This window comes from Alligator mississippiensis, chromosome 3 (genome assembly GCF_030867095.1).
Source record: "Alligator mississippiensis isolate rAllMis1 chromosome 3, rAllMis1, whole genome shotgun sequence".
Lineage (NCBI taxonomy): Eukaryota > Metazoa > Chordata > Crocodylia > Alligatoridae > Alligator > Alligator mississippiensis.
The window spans coordinates 267,708,114-267,727,038 of NC_081826.1; the positions used below are offsets into that span (position 1 = coordinate 267,708,114).

The window sequence follows — 18,925 nt, forward strand, 5'->3', positions numbered from 1 at the left end:
TTAGTTATTTCTGTGTGACCATAAAGTGGATGCCTGGGGCCTTCCATCTGCCTTGATCTTTCTTTTTGGCTTGCTACCTTTCTTCTGATATCAGGTGGTACAATGCCAACCAGTAAATACAGGAGGGCCATGTGCATGATTAGAAGCCTAGAGACCAGGTCAGATGAGGAGAGGCTGAAAAACTTGGGACTGTTCAGTCTGGAGAAAAGAAGACTTGGAGGGGACTTGGTAGCAGCCTATAAGTCTATCAGGGGAGTACATCAGGGCCTGGGGGAGCACCTATTCACCAAGACCCTCCAGGGGAGGACTAGAAATAATGGGCACAAGCTGATTGAAGATCGCTTCAGACTAGACATAAGGAAAAAAACTTCTTTACAAGTTGAGTACTGAGGGTTTGGAACAGCCCCCCACCCACAAGGCAGTAGAGTCATCCAACATGGTGATCTTTAAAAACTGTCTTGATGTCCATCGTACTGGGGTCATCTGCCCCTAGAGGTCTTTCCTGCTCAAGTGCAGGGGGCTGCACCCAATGATCTGTAAGGTCTCTTCCAGCCCTTAACAACTATGAAACTCTCTTTTTATGTTGGTTTTAGACATCCTGTTATTTCACGATAGAACTGGGTCTAGTTTCTTGGCATAAACTGACCATTCCCTTACTGGTCATGCGTACTCTTCAGTGGAGTAAAACAAGGCAATAGCAGTGGTTCGTATTGTGGCTGGGTTTGCCAGTCTTAGATTTTAATTAGATGTCGGTGAAAGTGGATGTCCTTTCCTGCATTTAAGAGCTTGTCTCTCTAGATCCAGGCTTCATGCCCTTTGACAACAGGGAGGATGTGGCGAGTAGTACTCCCCATGATCTCTTTTGTCCTACTTGTGCTGTCTCTTTATTGTCTGCATTGCATCATATACAGAAAAAGGCAAAGTAAAAGAAAACTAAGGTTGCAAAGTCATACAGAATTATTAGGACATACCTGAATTAAAGTTACTCATACAACATTAATTTAGTTACACTATGTGTATGCCATATTTTATCCTATAGTTATATTAACCTTTGATTAATGATCACATGTCCTTTTTTTCTCACCATTCAGTTCACTAAGGTAGGCAGTGTGCACTGAATTGCTAGGGTTTCCCCTCCCCCAAATGTCTTCATGTTATTATTCAACATGTGGCCACAGGCCTTATCTACTGTACACCATTCAAATCCTGAACTTCAGACAGAATGATTCGTTTCCTCACATTCTCACCATGGTATCTGAGGGCTCTGAATATTATTGAATATATTTGTAGAACGCTCCTATGATAAAAGGTGGTATTATTCTCCCTCAGCAAGGAAGGATGGTTTTTTGGCCTAAGACTTAGAATGCTGTGATGCAATTCCCTGTTCTTCTATGGGTTTCCTATGCGGTGTTGGCATCTTATATCCCGATCCTCAAAGATATTTAGGTGCCAGTGATGTTAGTTCTTTAAATAACTTCAAGGACAAAGGCATTGGTCTCTTTTCCAGTTCCAAACTTGTAAAATCAAAATAACAGTGCTTTTTTATTAAGGGTGCTGCCAAGATAAATATATTGGATGATGAGGCACCCAGATGTTAGAATAATTTGTATATCTAAATGCCTTAGATTGATTTTTGCAAAAGTAAAGTCGAAGGACAGAGTAATTTAAAGTAAAAAGTCTTGAATAATTTTTGGTGCCAAATTTGACACACACAGGTGATGACTTTTCTATTTCTTTCTTTTCCATTTTTCTGTTTCTCTTTTTTTGTTTTTTATTTGTTTCTTTTATTTCTCAAAATATGTGCAACAGTGACTCACTTTCAATGCAAGGGCATGCATTGATTTTTTTTTTTTTTAATTGATTTTCTTTTAAGGGATTTTAAAATGAAAAATAGCATTAAATAATAGAAAATTATAGTACAAGCTTAATGCACTTAGTACACAAACAATAAACTTTTCAGCTTGCAGAACTGCTGGAACAGTTAGATTTGTAAAATGCTGAGGTAATGTCAAAGAGGAGGAAATAGGATTCCTGTAATTTATTTCTGAAAAGATTTGCTTATAGGTCTTGATTCTGCATATGTGCAGGGGGTTGGACTAGATGACCCCTGAGGTCCCTTCCAAGCCTATGTTTCTATCCACTGCACCAATTTTAACTCAAGTGGGTCAGATTCACAGCTGGTCTAGATTGGTATGCTGCCATTGGTCACAGAGTGATGAAAATTTAAAGTGGTGAGTATGTGGCCAACTAACTTTAATGGAATTTTTCTGGATTTACAAACTACTGCAGTGGTTCTCAACCTTGTTAGATTCAAGGCACAACTTGAAAAATGCCTGCTTTTAGCTTTCACTCATTTTTTAATTATGAAAAGTAACAGAACAATTTTTCTGTTTTCTGCAAAGAACTTGGAAAGACCACAACAGCTCAGAATGGTTTTGATACTATGGCATCCTCTTTGAAATTTCAGGGTTTATCTTGTAAATTGTATAGCTGCTTGTGTACCTGTAGTGCTTACATTGTTCAGTACCCTTGCTGAGAAGCACTGCGCTCGTGTAATGAAGATCAACAGCAAGTCCAAGGCATTTTTCCACAGGTGTTATACCTGTTTTCACTAGATAACTGCTGAGGTAGGAAGTTTTCTGTGCTTTCACTCTTCTGCATCCCATGGGGCTTGATGAGCTTTTAATGCATCAAACTTCTCTTGACAGTTGTGAATTAAGAGCTTACGCCTGCAATTCAAAATAAAAAGGACATGACAGATAATGATAGGCCAATGTGTACAGCAGTTAGCTTTTCTGTTGTGCTCTTTAGAAGAGGTTGTCAAGAGGCCAAATTAAGAAAGTGAAAACTGTTTTATCATTGTATATACATGAATATTAGCTCATTAATGCCATTTCCCCATGCCATATGCCACACAAAATGGTAGTCAATGCCAAGATCAAATTTAAATAACATATTTTGTGTGTATGCTAAGGTCAAGTTTAGTACAAAATTTAAAGGAAAAACAATTAAGACTCCAAAACAATTTATCCAAAATACTTGATTATCCAATGATGTATTTATTCAAGGAGAGGGCAAATTTTTCAATGTGAATAAAAAATAATGAAGTTCTGCCTTTTGCAAAATCTCTCTCATGAATAAATTATGTTCCTGTCCTCAGTCTGTTCATAGATAAACAAAAACCTAGTATATTGCTTGGAAGTATAAGGAGACTAGACCAATTAATGGTTTTCTATATATCAGGAATTAGATTTCATATAATTAGGGATCTACCCTATTCACAAGTTCACGTTTTTTGCAGAAACTGAAAACAAAAAGTGGCTTTCTTGAATCCTGAGAAAATGAAGATTCCCCTGAGTTTGGTGCGAGATTGCCTGGGGGAAAAAAAAAACACCTTACTAAAAATAAACTGGAAGCCAGAGGTCCTCAGGACCATTGTGGCCTGGCCTCACAGCCCACTGGCAGTGGAGGGAAGCTGCTGGCATGAAGCGGAGCAGCAAAGATGGCAGTCGCTCTCCTCCCTACCTCTTGCTGCTGATTGGCCAATAGGGCTGCCCATTGTGGCCCTGCCCTTTTCTGGCAATCAGCAGTGAGAGGCGGGGCCGCATGCTGGGCAGTCCTCTTGGCCAACCAGTGGCAAGGGGTGGGGTCACCAGGGTCCCTTAGCCAATCAATGGCTGGGGAGGGGGAGCACTGTGAAAAGACTGCAAAAATGGTACTGCACATTGCAAGCAGCCTGTGATTTTTTTTTCCCCTTCCTCACCTAAGCAGGAATTAAGTAGATCCCTACCTATAATATGTGTTTTTTGTACAGTGGTTCTTTCACCTTGGCCTAAGACCAGGAAAATGAAAATGTGCAGAAGAAGAATGATTAGACCTGTGGTGCCTTCTTCAAATGTTGGAAGCCAATTTTGATTTCACTCTCCTCCAGGTTTTTATCAAACTGCTGCTCACTTTGTTCCAGGTACCTGCATGATGGAATGAATAATTAACTGATAGCTGTGGAAAGAGTCACAGCCAGTCAGAGACCAGCCTAAATTTACAGGAAGTTTAGAGATACAGCAACATATCTAAGGTTAAAACTCACAGGCAAAAATCTCCAGAGGTATGAATCAGACTGCAGATAACCTGACCCCACTTCTTTTTTTTAATATTAAAAACCCCCCACAATCTGTTGTATGAATAAGAAGTTAGATTGTGAAGATGGGGAATTATATGCATCTAATTAACTTTTCTCTATTTATAATGTTTGTTTGACTTTTAATATCTTTGCTTTCCATAAAGATGACAAATAGATAAGTGAGTTTCACTTTTGCTTTAGTTTGTTTCTAGCCAATTTCACTTTTCTTCTTGCATCTTATCTTAATACCATACTGTTTAGGGTATAAACATAGCAGGGAAATAGTTATCTGATTAAACTGGCTTCCATTTTCTTTTTTTAAAGGTCATGGAAATATTTCCATTGCTCTTAGGTTTGATAAGCCCTTAGTATTATAAAAGCTAAATTATTGACCAAATTTGACCTGAAATTCTCCCTTCACATCAGATCAGTTAATAATATACTTCCTGCAGTACCGCTGTCTGGTAATGCTTACCTTTCACTTGCTGACCTGCTATGCTTGCTGAAATGAAATATCATTTTGAGAAGAGGAGGCAGTATTTCTAGAAATAGCTGTAACCCAGTGGAGGGACATTACATTGCTGTCATGGGTAAGCAGTGAGGTCAAGAATGCTTCTCATGGCTGTTCTTTCATTGCAAAGTACTAAGCACTACCCATTTTAATAGTACTGCTGACTAAAATGGCAATAGACATTGCAGCATGCAAGGACCTGAATTGTTTGGGGCTTTAGCCAGAATATCTTCTTCTTCAGCAATCCCTTGCAGTCAAGGATGATTGTCTTCCATGATTGTCTTATCTGTGTCTCTGAAGATGGCTGATGAAGCCTATTCAGAATCGACAGACTTTTGCAGCTCAGATGTGTTTCTGTGCGGGATGGGTGGTGCTGAATTCTTGATTTGGTCTGCAACATGCTGTTTCTGCTGCTCCCACTTTTCCATCTCCTGTTGTTGTGAGGTTTCAAAGTACTGAGATTCCTGCATCAGACTCTTCCTCCATTTGGGGAGATACTGGGCAATAGCCTCCTATAGATTTATAGATTCATAGATGTTAGGGTCGGAAGGGACCTCAATAGATCATCGAGTCCGACCCCCTGCATAAGCAGGAAAGAGTGCTGGGTCTAGATGACCCCAGCTAGATACTCGTCTAACCTCCTCTTGAAGACCCCCAGAGTAGGGGAGAGCACCACCTCCCTTGGGAGCCCGTTCCAGACCTTGGCCACTCGAACTGTGAAGAAGTTCTTCCTAATGTCTAGTCTAAATCTGCTCTCTGCTACCTTGTGGCCATTGTTTCTTGTAACCCCCGGGGGCGCCTTGGTGAATAAATCCTCACCAATTCCCTTCTGTGCCCCCGTGATGAACTTATAGGCAGCCACAAGGTTGCCCCTCAACCTTCTCTTGCGGAGGCTGAAAAGGTCCAGTTTCTCTAGTTTCTCCTCACAGGGCTTGGTCTGCAGGGTCTTGACCATATGAGTTGCCCTTCTCTGGACCCTCTCCAGGTTATCCGCATCCTTCTTGAAGTATGGCGCCCAGAATTGCACGCAGTACTCCAACTGCGGTTTGACCAGCGCCCTATAGAGGGGAAGTATCACCTCCTTGGACCTATTCGTCATGCATCTGCTGATGCACGATAAAGTGCCATTGGCTTTTCTGATGGCTTCGTCACACTGCCGGCTCATGTTCATCTTGGAGTCCACTAGGACTCCAAGATCCCTTTCCACCTCTGTGCCACCCAGCAGGTCATTCCCTAGGCTGTAGGTGTGCTGGACATTTTTCCTCCCTAGGTGCAGCACTTTGCATTTCTCCTTGTTGAACTGCATCCTGTTGTTTTCTGCCCACTTGTGCAACCTATCCAGGTCTGCCTGCAGCTGTTCCCTGCCCTCCGGCGTGTCCACTTCTCCCCATAGCTTTGTGTCATCTGCAAACTTGGACAGAGTACATTTGACTCCCTTGTCCAAGTCACTGATGAAGACATTAAAGAGTATCGGTCCAAGGACCGAGCCCTGCAGGACCCCACTGCCCACACCCTTCCAGGTTGAGACCGACCCATCTACCACGACTCTCTGGGTGCGACCCTCCAGCCAATTCACCACCCACCGGACTGTGCAGTCATCCAAGTCACAGCCTCTTAACTTGTCCACCAGTATGGGGTGGGATACCGTATCGAAGGCCTTCCTGAAGTCTAAGTATACGACATCCACCCCTCCTCCTGTGTCCAGGCGTTTCGTAACCTGGTCATAGAAAGAGACTAGATTGGTCAGGCACGATCTGCCCGCCACAAACCTGTGCTGGTTTCCCCTCAGCATAATTTGCCCTGTTGGGCTCTCACAAATGTGAGCCTTGATTATTTTTTCAAAGACTTTACCAAGGATGGAGGTGAGACTGACTGGCCTATAGTTGCCCGGGTCCTCCTTCCTCCCCTTTTTGAAAATGGGGAGCACGTTAGCCCTTTTCCAGTCCTCCGGGACTTGGCCCGTGCGCCACAAGTGTTCGAATATTCCCGCCAGTGGCTCTGCAATGATGTCGGCCAGTGCTATAAGTTGATATCAGTGTTGCATTTTTAAGTTGGCCTTGAAGACATCCCTGAAGCACTTTCTCTGCCCTCCTCTTGAGTGTATGCCTTGGCTGAGTTCAGCCATCCAAAATATACTGCTGACTTAAAGCTGAGTTGATCCATGTCATGTAGATCTATTTTTATGTATACCCAAAAATAGGATATGTTGAGGGAAACTACAAGTTAGGTTTTGGATTTGAAAGGCTCTGATCCTGTGAAAAGAGCAGCAACTGCAAAGAAGTTGCCAAAGTCCTGAGAGAAGATAGAGGTATGCAGAATGCTTCCATCAGGCTAGAAGATCAAACTCGCAAGCAAGAATCACTGCATACTTTAGCCACAGAATGAATTCACTGTGGCACTGTCCTCCTGACACTGTTAGGTGCCTAAGGAAAGTGGGACAGCAATGAGGTTGAACACCTACCCAGAATTTCTGCTTATGCTAATTGTTCTTTCTCAAGAGTACAAATACCGGCATTCGGGTATTTGTACATTCCAGCCTCAACTGCATGTCAGTTTGAGGATTCTGCCATAACTATATGGGTCTGACCTACATGTAGTGAAAGCCAGGTTTTGGAACTTAACAGGAGAAGTAGGTTCCCGTTGACTCATGGTGGCTTATGCCAAAAGGCAGACTAAATAAGGCTCAGTAGCCCTTGCTTACAGTATATTTAAGCTTTGTAGTTCTAAGTGGTGAAAAGGAACTGGAGTAGGAACAAAAGAATGTTTCAGGGGAACCCTGGGAACAAGTCAAGCACATAAGAAAGCTTAAACTGAGGTTTGTATATTGTTTAGGGGTTATGTTTGGACACCAACCCTGTTCGCTGCACAGAGGAGTGTGGGGACTCTGTTCACAAGGCTGCATGGGAAATCTTTCCAGTCTAATTCATGTTCATTTTGCAGGGGGGGGGGGCGAAGAAATACATACACACAACAATATTTTTCTCTCCTACTCTTTGCTCATAACCGTGAAGAAGAGGCAAACTGAAATTAACTTAAAATTATTTGTTTGCTGGTAGGTCTTTATTTTAACATGCATGCAGTAGAGTTGTTCTGCAACAAAGGGTTTTTTTTTCTTAGTCTGTTTTCTTTTCCTCAGTGTTAAACCTATGAAATCAATAATAAATGACAAGTGGGTTTAATCTGTGAAGTAAGAGGAATGTAAGCCTATCTGAGTAGTTAACAATTAACAGTTCCAAGCTGAAAGCAGGATTTTGTTCTTTTCAGAAATTACCTAAGGCCATTTGCTTCACACTAATATATACAGAAAGCTGGGATGTGCTACCTTTTTATCCTTGTGCGTATCAGTACATGCATGAACATTCATATTTATAGCAAATCTAGTTATGTTTGAATGTCTTTCTCCCTTGCTTTATGTGATTATGCTATTTATCCATGAAGCGGTGACCTTCTAATTAAATCTCAAGGTCAGGGAAAGTGGGAAAGACGATAGCCAGACTTTGAGATAGTTGGAGACCTTTGGAGTCAGACTTATTCCATTGCATTTTCCAAAAGAAATAGTCTGACAGAGTATTAACAGAAAAAAAGTTGTCCTTCTTATTTCTCCTGAAGTCTTATAGGAAATAACTGCTCTTTCCACCATTACTTCATTTATCCACTGCCCCCATTTCTCATGGGTCCAGTCCAGAGCCTTTCATTGTGTTACCTGTTTGCATACATTCAGTTGCTCTTCTGAATGACAGCTATCTACTACCTCAATCGCTTGTTTCTTTAATACATATTTCTTTATTTATGGGGCAACCATACATCCCACTTCTGTGAAGACGGTCCCTTTTTAAACCTTGTATCCTGTTAAATTGATCAAATGAGCATTCTTACCCCATTTTTAATGGGGTGGCTGGTGCAGTCATTTTTAAAAAGGACTATACTAGCAAAAATGGGATGTATGGCTGACCCCTCCCCCTCTTCCTCCTCTCTAGTATACATAGCTGAGACCAGAGAATGGAGACAGCTGAGTGGGGTGGGGAGCAGAGTGAGGACTGTCCTGTTTGAAGAGCAGGGAAATATGGTTAGCAGACTTAGTTAACTTGCTTGTAATGACTGGTAGTAGGTATGTGGGGTGTTGCTGGGAAATTGAGGGGTTCCACATTCAACTTAAACTGTACAACAAAGTAATTTTTTGTAAAACTGAAGTTTCCCACAGAGCGGTGCAGACCCTGTCAGGTTTGGTTTGCTGGGGCCAGACACTGATCATCAACATGGAGATTTCTGGTATATTTGAAATCCCACCTTTCATGAAGTTCTCCAGCCCCATCTGCCTCTTCCCCCGATATTTTTCCCTCCTGTGCTTTAAATGGAAGCAGAGCTTGTCTTGCCACCAGTCCAGAGCCCCGCCGGTTTGCTTTGGAATCTCCCGGGGCATCAGGGCCTCTTTCCTCTGCTGGTCTTCAAACTGATATCACTGAAAAGCTACTGTTTATTCAGACCTCATACTGTGGAAAGAAGAAACTATCACACATGCAGACATACATGGAATTAAAGGATACAGGAAACTATCCTAGTCCCACTGCAATTACTAAGGAAGTAGGCAGGGGCAAGTAATACCCTGTTATCTTTCACAACAGGATGTCCTACAATATTTAGCATGCAGTTGCTAGTTGACCTTGAGGATTTTTTTTGTAATGGGCAGAGCAGACCAAGAGATTCTACCAGCTGAGGGTCCTAAGTGATCACAGCAGAACCATGTTGTCACGGAGTTTTTGACCATTCATCTAACCAATTGCATCCCACCCCACTTAATGGGTAATGCTTGCAACAATAAATGTTAACTTTTTCAGAAAGCGATGAGGAAATGCTTCCCCAAATTGGATTCAGCCAGCAGCTTTGTCTTCTAGGTGTGGAGAGCTATCTTCCTACAGGTATGCCCTGCCTTTGCCTCCCAGCCAGCTATTGTAATAGTCTGAGAATCTCTCCAAGCATGAGCACTGCACTTAAATTATCTCCTTTGTGTACTGGAGATCACACCTTACATTTTGTCACAGATTTTTTTGACATGTGACATGAACTAGCCAATAAGAACTGGATTAGAGGCCCCTATTTCTTTTGAAAGAATCATTTGTTTTTGGTGGGGGGATCCCACCATGGGTCATTTGGTGATGCCATCAAATATAAGGAACTATGAAATATCTAGGGAAACAGGATGTGGCAAGGCCTGGGCTTGGTTGTAGGAGAGAAGACAGATGGGAAGAGGAAGTTGGAGCATAAGATCTGTCACTCCAGAATGGCCTCAAAGTTCATCTGGTTCAGTGCCCTGCCAATTTTGCAAAACACCAATGAAATTTTTATAACAATAAAGAAACAGAACTGGTCTCAGCTGCGTCCCCTGTCTAGCTAGGCACCCTGTCATGACAAAACAAACTGGTAGTTGACATCTTAGCTCTTCTTAGCCATGGGGTGTCCAGAAAACAAAACATTTTTCCTTTTTATTTGTTAACTTTCTATTTGGAGAATCTGCAAGTGAAATGACAGAGCTGAACATAACTAACTGAAATGGGTAATAACATCCCCAAGGCTGAGGGTGATATGCAGCTGATGGAAAGGTGTGAGCTGGAATTCTGAAGTTTATTTACTAAGGAAACAATTTCATTCCTGTAACCATTTTTCAGAAAAGGTATGTTGCTTCCCACTGTGGCTTTAAGCAGTTTGACCCTTGGGCATTGTTCCTTTGTATTAAGGTTCCAGCATTTCTTAATTCAAGCAGTCCCTTTCACAGTAGGAGACTAGGTGCAAAAGCAGATTTCTGCACCTTTTCCTCGTTATTTTTTGTTATTAGAGATAAATACTGGTCTCCATGTACTGCTGTCACAGGAACCATTGGAGTGGTTGAGATGTTTGCTCACTTGTAAAACAAACTCCTTTTCATAACCAAAACTGTATTTGCATGTTACAGAATAGCTATTCTGGATGACAGATCAATGTGGGGTGGCTGTTGTATTCCCTGAGACTATCTGGTTTGAAGATATTATGGTACTGAACACCCAGGCCACATCCACAGAAGCAAGCACATGTCTGCTGTAGCATCTCAAAGCAATTTGAGATGCTCCAGGAGATACACCATGAATGAAAAAAACGTTCCCTGTGCTCCCTGGGAATCCTGGTATCAAAAGAAAACACACTGGAAAAAAGTGGCACAGAGCACACTCCTGGAGTGTGCCCCAAAGCTGCTGGAGGCTGGGTTCTCCAAAGAGATGCTCTAGCACCCAGCCAGAGCATCCCTATGCCTGCCTCATGCCCCTGCTGCTCCAGCATGCTGCCTCAGCATGCTGGAGGAAATAGAAACATGGCAAGGCTGGCAGCAGTGGCTTGGAGCTGCCTGGGACCCAGGCTCTGTTCCTGGTAGGCAGAGATGTAGAGCGGGGGGATTTTTAGGAGGGGTGGGTCCCCTGCCCCCTCCACCCCTCCAGTGCACAGCCCCCACCAGCAGCAGCAACAGCCAGCAGCAGGCCCTCAGGGTGCTCATGGCCTGCTGCAGGCAGAGCCCCCACAATGGCACATGGTGCTGCCTGAGACCTGGGGGATACACGTGGCTCACAGAGCCAGGCTGCTCCGCTGGCATGTGCCTTTGGGCAATACTGGACTGGCTCCTGCCGCCACCTGGGGCATCAGGCCAGACTGGCTCCTGCCTTCACATGCCCACCATGTGGAGGCAGGAGTCAACCCAGGCCAATGGTGCACGGGCCACATGGAAGCAGAAGCCAGCCCAGCCCAATGGTGTGCAGCTCTGCCCCATGCTCACACTACTGCTAGCACATGCGGCCCTGGCCTGGGGGTGCGTGATAGACTGGGGGAAGGGGAAAGAGGGCAGCAGGGATGTGTTATGCAAGGGGGGGATAGAGATGGCAGCAGGGTCTATGGGTATATGTGATGGGCCAAGGGTGGCAGCAGGGGTGTGTGTGTGTGTGTGTGTGTGTGTGTGTGAGAGAGAGAGAGAGAGAGAGAGAGATGTGGGTGGGGGATGGGGGAGTGCTTCAGGTAGAGGAGACCACCAGAGCTAGGCTTGGAGCCCCCCAGCCCTGCTAGAGCAGCCTGTGCAGGGGGAGCTTGGCTTGGGGCTTGCCTAGCCCAGTCCCTGAGCCCCTGTCAAGGGCTTCCCAGGAACAGCATGGGGATTGCTAGGGCCTGGGCACAGGTGCAGAGAGCAGAACAGTAAGGGCTGGCACTGCTCAGAGCCACAAAGCAGTGGGTGGGACAGCTGCAGCTGGACTCACGTCCTGGTGTTGGGACAGAGCTGCTCCCAGGAGGGAGTGAGTAGGGGCAGGCAGGGGCTGTAGGTCAGGAATGAGGGGCACTGGCAGGGCTGTGGGTTTGGAGTGAGGGGCAAGGACATGGGCAGAGGCAGGGTACTGGCATATCAGTGCTACTCAGTGCCACAAAGCAGCTGTGGGTCCAGCTGCAGTTGTCTCCATATCCTAGTGAGTGAAGGGGGCAAGAGAAGTTCAGATTTTTCTCTGATAAAAAAAACAAAAGTAAACGCCAATGTGTATAAATATTTTGAATTTATTTAATTATGATGATAGACACACTGGTAGGCTTCCAAATTGCTTTAAAATTGTAAATGTATCACTTAAACATTGCCCAACTGATCTCTCTTTCTCTCTATTATATAGCGATGTTTCATTTTAATTGTGAAAGAATGTGGATTTTGGGTATTTTGATGAGCAAATTTGGGTTTTTTTATCAGAGAATCTGCAATTTTTAAACAGGGAACACCAGGATCCCTGCTGGTGAGGCAAGTGGAGGGACCCGGGCAAAGGAGCCTGCCAAAAGCAACACCAGGGACCTAGCTAGAGGGCAGATGAAATTCACACACAGACTCACAGATGTTTGAGAGAGACAGCTGACCTCCTGGTCATTTGGTGCCAGGAAGACACACTTCAACAGTTCAAAGCAGGCCTCTGCAAAAAGTGCATCTTCCAGGCAATAGCTGGGGCACCAGAAGACATGACAGCAGTGCTGCACGAAGGCCCAGAGGTGCAGGAGGCTCTACTGCAGTGCCTGTACCACAGCCCAGGTGGCCGTGTGGTCCCCATCCAGGTCTGGCAGGTGCACGGCAATGGGACCACAGGTCCAAGGGGGCGGATGCTGTCTCAGGTGGCAGCAGGTCACAGCCAGGCAGCAACCCCACTGCCAGACTGTTGCAGTGGGTAGAGGGTGCAGGGGCCACTCTAGGCTAGGGCTGCTTCAGCAGTCCAGCTGGCACAAGGGGCTAGTGTCCCCAGATACTAACTGGCCAGGCCTCCAAAGCTCCTGAGGCCTGGCCCCAGCCTCTAGCTCCCCAAGGGGCTCAGCAGGGTCAGTTTGCTCCAAGTGGCACAATTTGCCCCACACCAAAGTACCTGTTCAGGCATGTGTGCTCAGGCCAAATCTCTGGCAGACATTTGTGCCGTTGCTACTTGAGCTGCTGTAAGTTCACATACCTGTGTGTGTGGATGTGCCTCCAGTGATTACACCACAGGATTATGGGGTGCTTTCAAAAGTGTCCCCTAACAGTCGCATTGAGCCTAATGCAAAATTCACAGAAATTACTCCTTTGACTTCATATGACTTTGGATGAGGTGTATACAAAACAAAGGTGAGTTATGATATTGAATTAGAGCTGCCATGACATGCATGGACCCCCCCAAATGGAATCTGGCTGGTGGCACAGTCTGTTTTTAACATAGGAAATGGTTCTGCTAGTATTAGAGACAACTACTGTTTTGTTGGGACAAAGTTGGAACTAATGTTCCAACCTTTTCTTCCATATGTAAAAATTTCTCACTGAAGAGTTTTCAAAATCTCCCCTCCTAGGCCCAGATCTATTGAAACATGGTATCTATACAGATTTACCTGACAAGGGGGCATTTTTGCCTCAGCATAGGCAGGCATTTTTCTTTTTTGTTCTGCATATGGGGGGTTGTCTTTAGCAGCTTTACTGGGGCAGAAAATCTGGAACCCTTTCCCCAACCCATCAAAATGACCCGACCCTCCCCCCCCACCACCCAAGAATTATATTAAAATTTGATTAATAGCAAGGTCCAAAATGTAAAACTGAAATCCCCCAATAAACTGTTGTTAACTTCTCAGGCCCTGAAGTTTACAGTTTATATCGCATCAGGTTATATCCCTTCCTCTTTAAAATGAACTTCTCCTCCTTACTACAGAGGTCTTGGAGTTTAAGATTAAATATAGTTCTAAGTGCTATACTACCTATGGTCTTGGATTAAAGAAGGAATTTTAACCATAAATGGTTAATGTTTTTTCTTTGTCTCTGTTGTATTTGTAGGTTGACATTTCAATTAACTTTGTGTTAAACTTCTTTTTTTTATGGTTGAATTATAATAAGAATGACCTGATGAAAACTAGTAGCATGGAACAAGGAAGGAGGTTTGGCATTACAGAAAATAGATTTGCCCTTTGGCTTACAGGGGCCAAAGTTAATGGTTATGCAGATTCTTTGTTCATAACACATTCTCCTGCATTGACAAAGGTGGTTGGTTGTTAAATTTAATGTGAAATAACAGCATTTTTACTGGAAAAGCATTTGCCTTCTGAAGTATTTCCTTCTGAGAAGAACACTTATATCATTCAGCAACTCTGACAAACAAAAGCTCCAGATCTCCTGGCTGTAGCATAAAACATGGTTGATCTGTGTTTCTGTTCAGATGAGGTGTGTGAGATATCAACGGGTCTACAAAATAAAATACCTTTTAGAGAAAGGAACAAACAACATACCAGCAGTTAGCATTACTCCTATTCACCATAAGGTGCCCACATGCTGCAGTCTACCATAAAGTAGCATAATGGTGGTGGGAAGACTGGAGCACCATCACTGGAAGCAGGGCTTGGATTACAGAGGAGTTGGGGAGTGCTGAGCTCCCTCATAAGAGACAAGAGCCTCTCTGTAAGATTTTAACATCATAACCTAGGGGGTCTCCGATTTTATTAGGGTATTGTGATGGACAGCCCACATTTTTTTGCAGAACCCCCTGCCAGGAGTCAAAGTGTAATTCAAACCTCTGCCTGGAAGCCAACTTCAGAGGTACAAAAACAGAAGACCCTGTGCCTCTGGCCTGGCTGCAGCCACCCCTCTGCTACCATATGTCATGGACTCTGATTACTGGGGCACTGTGGGCTGGATGAGGCTGTCAAGGTCCCTTCACATCCTGTGAGTCTATGAGAATTTTTGGATACAAGGACTGAATTTGTCCCAGGTCACTGCACCTCTCTTGTATTTTGTTAGGACAACATTAAAAATAAAAAATAAAAAGCCTAATGTAAGCCAAAGAGCAGCTCAGCTGATAATCAAGAACTTTGTTTGCTACTGAATTACTTTCAGCATCTTCTGTGACCTCTCATTTTTAAATTATGCTCTTAGTGGAGGAAGAGGCCATACTTGTAGGGAAAATAGTGTCCTCATGGGAAGCATGCATCTTGTATTAGCATAGTGGCCTATGACAGGACAGTGGAAAAGCCAAAAGCTGCCAAAAGCTATGCAGGGAAATGTGGCATCTCCTTCACGTGTGGTTTTCAGAAAGAGGCTGGATAAGAGGGGTTAGGAACAACAAATCCTGCACCTGTGCAGCAGACTGGTATAGATGACTTTTGAGGTCTCTTACAACCCTGTGATTCTATTTGTTTTGTCATGCTATGCCGAGGTACTAGAAGCCAGTGTAAAAATGTAGAGCAAGTACTGCTATCTCACACTGGCAGGTGAAGCTCAGCCCCAACAAGGATGCGAGTGGAGTTTATCTCTAAGCCTGAGTAAATAATGGACTGGAACAGAGGAGATCCTGGAGGGAAACCTTAGCCAAGCTTGCGGGGGGAAAGCTTTGGCTGTGGTCTTCTATTATTGTGGTTGCTTCAATTACAAAGAAAGGCATACCCCAGGAAGGAGGCAAGTTTGGATTATATACCCAGCGCATGAATACTCTCTTTGGAGTGGGCTGGGAACTCTGCCTACTTCCCACACACATTCAAGTCTCTATCTCACCAGCTATGCCTAGGGATGCGTTTTTGATGAAGCAGTAGCAATAGTGAATTAAAAGAGTATTCCAAAAACACATAAAGAAATGCTGATAACTAAATTATAGTCTTTAAGCAGTATTGGGGATAAATATAGGTTGTGTTTAAAGGCAGGAGCAAATGAAATTTATGGAATTGTCACATTGGAGTGTACAAAAATATGGAATAAACATTTAGCAGTAGAAGGATGTGGAAGATGTAGATATAAAAGGGAAAGTATGGGGCTTAAAGCTCAGATGGATTTATAAATAGTAGGCATTAGAAATCTCATATGCCACTCATTGTCATTCTAATATCAACATTGTCTACCTTGGGCCACGCTGAAAAATAATATCCCTAATATCATGGAGAAAGGCTTCACTGTATAAATACAGGCAGATGGTCATAAATATGCAATAAGAAAAGGATTTTTAAAAAGCACATGCATTATCTGAATAGAAAATGACTAAATCTCCATTGCTTCCCACAGTTTACCAGTCCAGCCCCTCAGGATATTGACCGTTAGAATCTGAACTGCTCTGTTCAGAAAAAGACACATGATGGTTTACCAAGGGCAAAATCTTTAGTTCTGCTTCAGAGCAAGAACTAGCATTGATAAGTGAACTTTGTGAAGGAAAACTAATACAGTATGAAAGAGCTGTAAGAATGGGGAGTGTTTAATTTCCCAGGGCTTTGATGAGTGAATTTTCCTCTCATCACACTGTAGGTCAGGAACCCATGTCCATTCCAAAGTTAATGCTATTGTTTTCCGATCTTTGAACCCTAACACCTGTCAGTCCCACATTCCCAGAGGACAGGACTAGAGCTGGTATGTCTGCTTAACAAAGAAAATATTTAGACTTATCAGTTCCTGAACAACCTCCATCTTGTCAAGCTCCCAACAGAGTAAGTTAAATCTGGCTGAAAGTTGTGTATCTGCAGCATCTTGCTCTGTAAATCTGAAATAACTTCCTTGTAATCAGAGGAGTTGCTTTGGATTGACGTAGGGCTGGTTTCTTCTCAGTTATTCCTAGGGAACTTAAGCCAATTTCATATTCCAGTTTCAAGAATTCACCTTTCAAAACCAGCTTTCAGAACGTTTTGTGTGTCCTGTCCTATTTCTGTTAATTTGTATAGTAGAAGGACAGAATAATAGCTATTTAAAAATGAAGCTGCCAAATCACTCACTCAGACAGGCAAATCTACAGAAGGATCACTCCAAATTCCTGTTTTCCTGGTGCACAAATGTGCAGCCCCTTGGATAAAGCAGAGGTTTTTGTTCCCAAATCCTGCAGATCTGCACATGTGCTAGGAGACCCATGGGATGCCAGTGCCATGCTTGGAGAAGCCTGGGGCTGTTGCATTAGTTTAGAGTTGCTCATTACTTTTTCCCCCTGGATCCCTGTCAGTAAGGCTTTACCAGACTCCACGACAGCCATGGAATTCCTCTTTTAATCATTTCTACAGCTGGCAGTTGGGCTTTATTCAGGAGAGCCCTCTGCAGGGTATGGGGAGGACAATGACACAGAAGCAGCTGACTTCCTTCAGTCCTGGAGGAGGAAAATCATTGACAAGAGTCTCTGCTTGGATGTCAGGAGCACAGTCTGGATCTGTGCTTTGTTCTCTACATAGAGTACATTCTCTCCTCAGTTCAATTTTCCCATTCGGAGCCTCCCATTAAATGCTGTGGGGATACACAAGTTGACTGACAGGCACACCAGCTTCTTTATTATTATTATTATTCATGTGGCTCCTGTAGCTAGTGCAGTTTTAGTTACGAAGGCTACAAACATGGTGCCAGATGTTGTCACAGTTGATCCACTTTCTTGGGTGAAACACACGTTGCCCCTTGTCCCACAAGGACCCGACATGGGACAAACAGCAATGCGGTCCTTTGGCCAGGCGATTCCCTCTTTCTCTTGCTGCTCCATGCCTCCTTGCCAGGACCTACTCTGACCCATCCCGGGTGAAATGCAGGTCAGCATGGATCCCAGCAAAGAGGTGTGGGGTGGCACAGGATCTGGGAATTCCCAGCACCCCATGCCTCCACATGTCCCATGCTGCCATCTTCATGTGGAGACATGGGTCAGCATGGGTTGGCATGTACAGGTGTGGGGCAGTGCAAGGGCTAGGGATTCCCTGGCTCCCACACAGCCCCAGGCCTCAGTGCTGCCCTGCACTGACCCATGCCTCTGCATGAAGCACAGAGTGGCATGGGGCCCATTGTGGAGGCATGGGGCCCTAGAAATACCCTGGCTCCTATGCCATTCCATGCCTCCTTGCCAGGGGGTTGGTGTAGGACAAGTCCCAGTGTGGAATATGGGGTATTCCCTCCTTATGGAGATGAACCTTAAGGAGGAAATATCCCATATGCCACACTGAACTCATGGGGGTGTTTCCATAGGTGGTGAAACCTTGGCTTTCCCTGCTTACTGAGATGCACCCTGAGATTTCCTGGGGCATACTGTAAGAGGAGAAAGATAGGCAGGCATTCCAGGAGATGAAGGGGCTTGATCCTGCCTTGAAATTCTCTGGGGTGCAAAGAATTGGGCCCAGGAGCCTCCAGAGCACCTGGCCAGGGCAGCTGGAGAGTATGGGTGGCTCTGGCTGCCCACTCTTTCCCATCCCACTCAAACAGACGTCTGCTGTATTAAAACAGAACAGTCTATTGCTACCATTGTTTCCACCACATATTTTTGGCAATTGTGGCATAACAAAGGGTATGGACAACTGTTTGTTTTGCCTTTGTGCCTTCATAAGATTTTTTTAATGGTGGCACAAAGGCAAGGAAAGGCAATGTCTGTTTTCATCCTGAGAGGCAGAATGAGAACAGATCTTTAAAGAGCAAAAGCTTCCTTCGGTGATGTTTTCTTTGGTTTCTGATGGCTTTGTTTGATATTCAGAGGACCAATTTGTCAGTCATGGCATAAGACACTCCCCTGGGTTTCTTTGCTTTAAACAAAATGAACCAGTTGGCAAAAAGAAAGCCTGAATCTGAGAGAGAAACTAGTTTGCCTAGTAGAGGTTCACAGTGAATTTTGAATAGCCAATGAAACATTGTCAGCCCCAGTGTCTCAAATGATTTATTGTGTGCAAATTTAAGAGAAACATAAACAATAAATGTAATTGTGTAGTTATAATCAGGAATGGCAAAAGCTGGCTTGTAGTGAGAAAGAGATAAAAACTGATAATGTAGGAACTTTTTTGTGCTGTGGAGAGTTCCCTTCCTGTTCACCCTATGTTAGCTTTGGCTA

At 44.0% G+C, this 18,925-nt stretch overlaps 1 long non-coding RNA gene across 1 annotated transcript; it reads right to left on the reverse strand.

Moving 5' to 3' along the window:
• Nucleotides 1-856: 856 nt before the first annotated feature.
• LOC109285278 (uncharacterized) lies at nucleotides 857-4,021 on the reverse strand. The gene is made up of 2 exons (XR_002092977.2): nucleotides 3,878-4,021; nucleotides 857-2,729 (listed from the first exon to the last, which is right to left on the reverse strand). It is a non-coding gene; the product is annotated as an uncharacterized LOC109285278 (long non-coding RNA).
• Between the last annotated feature and the right edge of the window lie 14,904 nt (nucleotides 4,022-18,925).